The sequence below is a fragment of the Mustelus asterias genome (genome assembly GCF_964213995.1).
Source record: "Mustelus asterias chromosome 26 unlocalized genomic scaffold, sMusAst1.hap1.1 SUPER_26_unloc_27, whole genome shotgun sequence".
Classification (NCBI taxonomy): Eukaryota; Metazoa; Chordata; class Chondrichthyes; order Carcharhiniformes; family Triakidae; genus Mustelus; species Mustelus asterias.
In genome coordinates, this window is record NW_027590095.1 from 277,456 (window position 1) to 286,671 (window position 9,216).

The following is a 9,216-nucleotide window of genomic DNA, read 5'->3' on the forward strand; positions in this document are numbered from 1 at the left end:
CCTGGGTGTGTTTGATGGGGACAGTGTAGAGGAAGCTTTACTCTGTATCTAACCCTGTGCTGTACCTGCCCTGGGAGTGTTTGATGGGGACAGTGTGCAGGGAGCTTTATTCTGTATCTAACCCCATGCTGTATCTGTCCTGTGTGTGTTTGATGAGGACAGTGTGAAGGGAGCTTTATTCTGTAACCCCATGCTGAACATTCCTGTGAGTGTTTGATGGGGACAGTGTAGCGGGAGTTTTACTCTGTATCTAACCCCGTGCTCCACCTGTCCTGGGAGTGTTTGATGGGGACAGTGTAGAGGGAGCTTTACTCTGTATCTAACCCCATGCTGTACCTGTCCTGGGAGTGTTTGATGGGGACAGTGTCGAGGGAGCTTTACCCTGCATCAAACCGCGTGCTCTATCCGTCCTGGGACTATTTGATGGGGACAGTCTCGAGGGGGCTTTACTGGGTATCTAACGACGTGCTGTTCCTGTCCTGGATGTGTTTGATGGGGACAGTGTAGAGGGAACTTTACCCTGTACCTAGCCCATGCTGTGGTTGTCCTGGGAGTGATTGATGGGGACAGTAGAGAGGGAGCTTTACTTTGTTTCTAACCCCGTGCTCTATCTTTCCTGGGAGTATTTCATGTGGACAGTGCACAGGGAGCTTTACTCTGTATCTAGCTCCGAGTTGTACCTGTCCAGGGAGTGTTTGATGGGGGACGATGTAGAGGGAGCTTTACTCTCTATCGAGACCCGTCCTGTCCCTGTCCTGGGTGATTTGGTGTGGACAGTGGGGAAGCATCTTTTCCCTGTATCCATCCCTATGCTGTATCTATCATTGGATCGCTTGATAGTGACAGGGTGGAGGGAGCTTGACTCTGTATCTAACCCCGTGCTGTACCTGTCCTGGGAGTGTTTGATGGGGACAGTGAAGAGGGAGCTTCACTCTGTATCTAACCCCGTGCTGTACCTGTCCTGGGAGTGTTTGATGGGGACAGTGTAGAGGGAGCTTTACTCTGTATCTAATCCCATGCTCTATCTGTCCTGTGTGTGTTTGATGGGGACAGTGTGCAGGGAGCTGTATTCTGTAACCCCATGCTGAACATGTCCTGGGGGTTTTTGATGGGGACAGTGCAGAGGGAGCTTTACTCTGTATCTAACCCCGTGCTGTACCTGTCCTGGGAGTGTTTGATGCGGACAGTGTAGAGGGAAAATTACTCTGTATCTAACCGTGTGCTGTACTTGTCCTGGGAGTGTTTGATGGGGACAGTGTAGAGGGAACTTTACTTTGCATCTAACCCCGTACTGTACCTGTCCAGGGAGTGTGTGATGCGGACAGTGCAGAGGGAGCTTTACTCTGTATCTCACCCTGTGCTGTACCTGTCCTGGGAGTGTTTGATGGGGGACAGTGTAGAGGGAGCTTTACTCTGTATCTAACCCCGTGATGTACCTGTCCTGGGAGTGTTTGATGGGGGACAGTGTAGAGGGAGCTTTACTCTGTATCTAACCCCGTGCTGTACCTGTCCTGGGAGTGTTTGATGCGGACAGTGGAGAGGGAACTTTACTTTGCATGTAACCCCGTGCTGTATCTGTCCTGGGTGTGTTGGATGGGGACAGTGTAGAGGGAGCTTTACTCTGTATCTAACCCCGTGCTGTACCTGTCCTGGGAGTGTTTGATGGGGACAGTGCAGAGGGAGCTTTACTCTGTATCTAACCCCGTGCTGTACCTGTCCTGGGAGTGTTTGATGGGGACAGTGTAGAGGGAGCTTTACTCTGTATCTAACCCCGTGCTGTACCTGTCCTGGAAGTGTTTGATGGGGGACAGTGTAGAGGGAGCTTTACTCTGTCTCTAACCCTGTGCTGCACCTGTCCTGGGAGTGTTTGATGGGGACAGTGTAGAGGGAGCTTTACTCTGTATCTAACCCCGTGCTGTACCTGTCCTGGGAGTGTTTGATGGGGGACAGTGTAGAGGGAGCTTTACTCTGTATCTAACCCCGTGCTGTACCTGTCCTGGGAGTGTTTGATGTGGACAGTGCAGAGGGAGCTTTACTCTGTATCTAACCCCGTGCTGTACCTGTCCTGTGTGTGTTTGATGGGGACAGTGTCGAGGGAGCTTTACTCTGTATCTAACCCCGTGCTGTACCTGTCCTGGGAGTGTTTGATGGGGGCAGTGTAGAGGGAGCTTTACTCTGTATCTAACCGTGTGCGGTACCTGTCCTGGGAGTGTTTGATGGGAACAGTGTAGAGGGAGCTTTACTCTGCATCTAACCCCGTACTGTACCTGTCCAGGGAGTGTGTGATGCGGACAGTGCAGAGGGAGCTTTAATCTGTATCTCACCCTGTGCTGTACCTGTCCTGGGAGTGTTTGATGGGGGACAGTGTAGAGGGAGCTTTACTCTGTATCTAAGCCCGTGATGTACCTGTCCTGGGAATGTTTGATGGGGACAGTGTAGAGGGAGCTTTACTTTGCATCTAACCCCGTGCTGTACCTGTCCTGGGAGTGTTTGATGGGGACAGTGTAGAGGGAGCTTTACTCTGTATCTAACCCCGTGATGGACCTGTCCTGGGAGTGTTTGATGGGGGACAGTGTCGAGGGAGCTTTACTCTGTATCTAGCCCCGTGCTGTACCTGTCCTGGGAGTGTTTGATGCGGACAGTGTTGAGGGAACTTTACTTTGCAGGAACCCCGTACTGTACCTGTCCTGGGAGTGTTTGATGCGGACAGTGCAGAGGGAGCATTACTCTGTATCTAACCCCGTGCTGTACCTGTCCTGGGAGTGTTTGATGGGGACAGTGCAGAGGGAGCTTTACTCTGTATCTAACCCTGTGCTGCACCTGTCCTGGGAGTGTTTGATGGGGACAGTGTAGAGGGAGCTTTACTCTGTATCTAACCCCGTGCTGTACCTGTCCTGGGAGTGTTTGATGGGGGACAGTGTAGAGGGAGCTTTACTCTGTATCTAACCCCGTGCTGTACCTGTCCTGGGAGTGTTTGATGTGGACAGTGCAGAGGGAGCTGTACTCTGTATCTGACCCCGTGCTGTACCTGTCCTGGGAGTGTTTGATGGGGACAGTGCAGAGGGAGCTTTACTCTGTATCTAACCCCGTGCTGTACCTGTCCTGGGAGTGTTTGCTGGGGGACAGTGTAGAGGGAGCTTTACTCTGTATCTAACCCTGTGCTGTACCTGTCCTGGGAGTGTTTGATGGGGACAGTGCAGAGGGAGCTTTACTCTGTATCTAACCCCGTGCTGTACCTGTCCTGGGAGTGTTTGATGGGGGACAGTGTAGAGGGAGCTTTACTCTGTATCTCACCCTGTGGTGTACCTGTCCTGAGAGTGTTTGATGGGGACAGTGTAGAGGGAACTTTACTCTGTATCTAACCCCGTGCTGTACCTGTCCTGGGAGTGTTTGATGGGGACAGTGTGGAGGGAACTTTACTTTGCATCTAACCCCGTGCTGTACCTGTCCTGGGAGTGTGTGATGCGGACAGTGTAGAGGGAGCTTTACCCTGTACCTAGCCCATGCTGTCCTTGTCCTGGGAGTGATTGATGGGGACAGTGTAGAGGGAACTTTACTCTGTATCTAACCCCATGCTCTATCTGTCCTGTGTGTGTTTGATGGGGACAGTGTCGAGGGAGCTTTACTCTGTATCTAACCCCGTGCTGTACCTGTCCTGGGAGTGTTTGATGGGGACAGTGTGGAGGGAGCTTTACTCGATATCTAGCCCCGTGCTGTATCTGTCCTGGGAGTGTTTGATGGGGACAGTGTGGAGGGAGCTTTAATCTGTATCTAACCCCGTGCTGTACCTGTCCTGGGAGTGTTTGATGGGGACAGTGTAGAGGGAGCTTTACTCTGCATCAAACCCCGTGCTCTATCTGTCCTGGGAGTTTTTGATGGGGACAGTGTAGAGGGAGCTTTACTCTGCATCAAACCCCGTGCTCTATCTTTCCTGGGACTATTTGATGGGGACAGTGTAGAGGGAACTTTACTTTGTATCTAAACCCGTGCTGTGTCTGTCCTGGGAGTGTTTGATGGGGACCGTGTAGAGGGAGTTTTACTCTGTATCTAACCCCGTGCTGTACCTGTCCTGGGAGTGTTTGATGGGGACAGTGTAGAGGGAGCTTTACTCTGTATCTAGCCCCGTGCTCCACATGTCCTGGGAGTGTTTGATGGGGACAGTGTAGAGGGAGCTTTACTCTGTATCTAACCCCGTGCTGTACCTGTCCTGGGAGTGTTTGATGGGGACAGTGTAGAGGGAGCTTTACTCTGTATCTAGCCCCGTGCTCCACATGTCCTGGGAGTGTTTGATGGGGACAGTGTAGAGGCAGCTTTACTCTGTATCTAGCCCCGTGCTCCACATGTCCTGGGAGTGTTTGATGGGGACAGTGTAGAGGGAGCTTTACTCTGTATCTAACCCCATGCTCGACCTGTCCTGGGAGTGCTGGATGGGGGACAATGCAAAGGAAGCTTTACTCTGTCTCTAACCGCGTGCTGTATCTATCCTGGGTGTGTTTGATGGGGACAGTGTAGAGGGAGCTTTAGTCTATATCTAGCCCCGTGCTGTACCTGTCCTGGCAGTGTTTGATGGGGACCGTGTGGAGGGAGCTTTACTCTGTATCTAACCCCGTGCTCCACATGTCCTGGGAGTGTTTGATGGGGACAGTGTAGAGGGAACTTTACTCTGGATCTAACCCCGTGCTGTATCCATCCTGGGTGTGTTTGATGGGGACAGTGTAGAGGAAGCTTTACTCTGTATCTAACCCTGTGCTGTACCTGCCCTGGGAGTGTTTGATGGGGACAGTGTGCAGGGAGCTTTATTCTGTATCTAACCCCATGCTGTATCTGTCCTGTGTGTGTTTGATGAGGACAGTGTGAAGGGAGCTTTATTCTGTAACCCCATGCTGAACATTCCTGTGAGTGTTTGATGGGGACAGTGTAGCGGGAGTTTTACTCTGTATCTAACCCCGTGCTCCACCTGTCCTGGGAGTGTTTGATGGGGACAGTGTAGAGGGAGCTTTACTCTGTATCTAACCCCATGCTGTACCTGTCCTGGGAGTGTTTGATGGGGACAGTGTCGAGGGAGCTTTACCCTGCATCAAACCGCGTGCTCTATCCGTCCTGGGACTATTTGATGGGGACAGTCTCGAGGGGGCTTTACTGGGTATCTAACGACGTGCTGTTCCTGTCCTGGATGTGTTTGATGGGGACAGTGTAGAGGGAACTTTACCCTGTACCTAGCCCATGCTGTGGTTGTCCTGGGAGTGATTGATGGGGACAGTAGAGAGGGAGCTTTACTTTGTTTCTAACCCCGTGCTCTATCTTTCCTGGGAGTATTTCATGTGGACAGTGCACAGGGAGCTTTACTCTGTATCTAGCTCCGAGTTGTACCTGTCCAGGGAGTGTTTGATGGGGGACGATGTAGAGGGAGCTTTACTCTCTATCGAGACCCGTCCTGTCCCTGTCCTGGGTGATTTGGTGTGGACAGTGGGGAAGCAGCTTTTCCCTGTATCCATCCCTATGCTGTATCTATCATTGGATCGCTTGATAGTGACAGGGTGGAGGGAGCTTGACTCTGTATCTAACCCCGTGCTGTACCTGTCCTGGGAGTGTTTGATGGGGACAGTGAAGAGGGAGCTTCACTCTGTATCTAACCCCGTGCTGTACCTGTCCTGGGAGTGTTTGATGGGGACAGTGTAGAGGGAGCTTTACTCTGTATCTAATCCCATGCTCTATCTGTCCTGTGTGTGTTTGATGGGGACAGTGTGCAGGGAGCTGTATTCTGTAACCCCATGCTGAACATGTCCTGGGGGTTTTTGATGGGGACAGTGCAGAGGGAGCTTTACTCTGTATCTAACCCCGTGCTGTACCTGTCCTGGGAGTGTTTGATGCGGACAGTGTAGAGGGAAAATTACTCTGTATCTAACCGTGTGCTGTACTTGTCCTGGGAGTGTTTGATGGGGACAGTGTAGAGGGAACTTTACTTTGCATCTAACCCCGTACTGTACCTGTCCAGGGAGTGTGTGATGCGGACAGTGCAGAGGGAGCTTTACTCTGTATCTCACCCTGTGCTGTACCTGTCCTGGGAGTGTTTGATGGGGGACAGTGTAGAGGGAGCTTTACTCTGTATCTAACCCCGTGATGTACCTGTCCTGGGAGTGTTTGATGGGGGACAGTGTAGAGGGAGCTTTACTCTGTATCTAACCCCGTGCTGTACCTGTCCTGGGAGTGTTTGATGCGGACAGTGGAGAGGGAACTTTACTTTGCATGTAACCCCGTGCTGTATCTGTCCTGGGTGTGTTGGATGGGGACAGTGTAGAGGGAGCTTTACTCTGTATCTAACCCCGTGCTGTACCTGTCCTGGGAGTGTTTGATGGGGACAGTGCAGAGGGAGCTTTACTCTGTATCTAACCCCGTGCTGTACCTGTCCTGGGAGTGTTTGATGGGGACAGTGTAGAGGGAGCTTTACTCTGTATCTAACCCCGTGCTGTACCTGTCCTGGAAGTGTTTGATGGGGGACAGTGTAGAGGGAGCTTTACTCTGTCTCTAACCCTGTGCTGCACCTGTCCTGGGAGTGTTTGATGGGGACAGTGTAGAGGGAGCTTTACTCTGTATCTAACCCCGTGCTGTACCTGTCCTGGGAGTGTTTGATGGGGGACAGTGTAGAGGGAGCTTTACTCTGTATCTAACCCCGTGCTGTACCTGTCCTGGGAGTGTTTGATGTGGACAGTGCAGAGGGAGCTTTACTCTGTATCTAACCCCGTGCTGTACCTGTCCTGTGTGTGTTTGATGGGGACAGTGTCGAGGGAGCTTTACTCTGTATCTAACCCCGTGCTGTACCTGTCCTGGGAGTGTTTGATGGGGGCAGTGTAGAGGGAGCTTTACTCTGTATCTAACCGTGTGCGGTACCTGTCCTGGGAGTGTTTGATGGGAACAGTGTAGAGGGAGCTTTACTCTGCATCTAACCCCGTACTGTACCTGTCCAGGGAGTGTGTGATGCGGACAGTGCAGAGGGAGCTTTAATCTGTATCTCACCCTGTGCTGTACCTGTCCTGGGAGTGTTTGATGGGGGACAGTGTAGAGGGAGCTTTACTCTGTATCTAAGCCCGTGATGTACCTGTCCTGGGAATGTTTGATGGGGACAGTGTAGAGGGAGCTTTACTTTGCATCTAACCCCGTGCTGTACCTGTCCTGGGAGTGTTTGATGGGGACAGTGTAGAGGGAGCTTTACTCTGTATCTAACCCCGTGATGGACCTGTCCTGGGAGTGTTTGATGGGGGACAGTGTCGAGGGAGCTTTACTCTGTATCTAGCCCCGTGCTGTACCTGTCCTGGGAGTGTTTGATGCGGACAGTGTTGAGGGAACTTTACTTTGCAGGAACCCCGTACTGTACCTGTCCTGGGAGTGTTTGATGCGGACAGTGCAGAGGGAGCATTACTCTGTATCTCACCCTGTGCTGTACCTGTCCTGAGAGTGTTTGATGGGGACAGTGTAGAGGGAGCTTTACTTTGCATCTAACCCCGTGCTGTACCTGTCCTGGGAGTGTGTGATGCGGACAGTGTAGAGGGAACATTACCCTGTACCTAGCCCATGCTGTCCTTGTCCTGGGAGTGATTGATGGGGACAGTGTAGATGGAACATTACTTTGTATCTAACCCCGTGCTGTACCTGTGGAGGGAGTGTTTGATGGGGACAGTGTAGAGGGAGCTTTACTCTGTATCTAACCCCATGCTCTATCTGTCCTGTGTGTGTTTGATGGGGACAGTGTCGAGGGAGCTTTACTCTGTATCTAACCCCGTGCTGTACCTGTCCTGGGAGTGTTTGATGGGGACAGTGTAGAGGGAGCTTTACTCTGTATCGAACCCTGTGCTGTACCTGTCCTGGGAGTGTTTGATGGGGACAGTGTAGAGGGAACTTTACTTTGCATCTAAACCCGTGCAGTACCTGTCCTGGGAGTGTGTGATGCGGACAGTGTAGAGGGAACTTTACCCTGTACCTCGCCCATGCTGTCCGTGTCCTGGGAGTGATTGATGGGGACAGTGTAGATGGAACTTTACTCTGTATCTAACCCCGTGCTGTACCTGTGGAGGGAGTGTTTGATGGGGACAGTGTAGCGGGAGCTTTACTCTGTATCTGACCCCGTGCTGTACCTGTCCTGGGAGTGTTTGATGGGGACAGTGTAGAGGGAGCTTTACTCTGTATCTAACCCCGTGCTGTACCTGTCTTGGGAGTGTTTGATGGGGACAGTGCAGAGGGAGCTTTACTCTGTATCTAACCCTGTGCTGTACCTGTCCTGGGAGTGTTTGATGGGGACAGTGTAGAGGGAGCTTTACTCTGTATCTAACCCCGTGCTGTACCTGTCTTGGGAGTGTTTGATGGGGACAGTGCAGAGGGAGCTTTACTCTGTATCTAACGCTGTGCTGTACCTGTCCTGGGAGTGTTTGAAGGGGACAGTGCAGAGGGAACTTTACTCTGTATCTAACCCTGTGCTGTACCTGTCCTGGGAGTGTTTGATGGGGACAGTGTAGAGGGAGCTTTACTCTGTATCGAACCCTGTGCTGTACCTGTCCTGGGAGTGTTTGATGGGGACAGTGTAGAGGGAACTTTACTTTGCATCTAACCCCGTGCTGTACCTGTCCTGGGAGTGTGTGATGCGGACAGTGTAGAGGGAACTTTACCCTGTACCTAGCACATGCTGTCCTTGTCCTGGGAGTGTTTGATGGGGACAGTGTAGATGGAACTTTACTCTGTATCTAACCCCGTGCTGTACCTGTCCTGGGAGTGTTTGATGGGGACAGTGTCGAGGGAGCTTTACTCTGTATCTAACCCCGTGCTGTACCTGTCCTGCGAGTGTTTGATGGGGACAGTGTAGAGGGAGCTTTGCTCTGTATCTAACCCCATGCTGTACCTGTCCTGGGAGTGTTTGATGGGGACAGTGTAGAGGGAGCTTTGCTCTGTATCTAACCGCGTGCTGTACCTGTACTGGGAGTATTTGATGGGGACAGTGCAGAGGGAGGTTTACTCTGTATCTCACCCTGTGCTGTACCTGTCCTGGGAGTGTTTGATGGGGACAGTGTAGAGGGAACTTTATTTTGCATCTAACCCCGTACTGTACCTGTCCAGGGAGTGTGTGATGCGGACAGTGCAGAGGGAGCTTTATTCTGTATCTCACCCTGTGCTGTACCTGTCCTGGGAGTGTTTGATGCGGACAGTGCAGAGGGAGCATTACTCTGTATC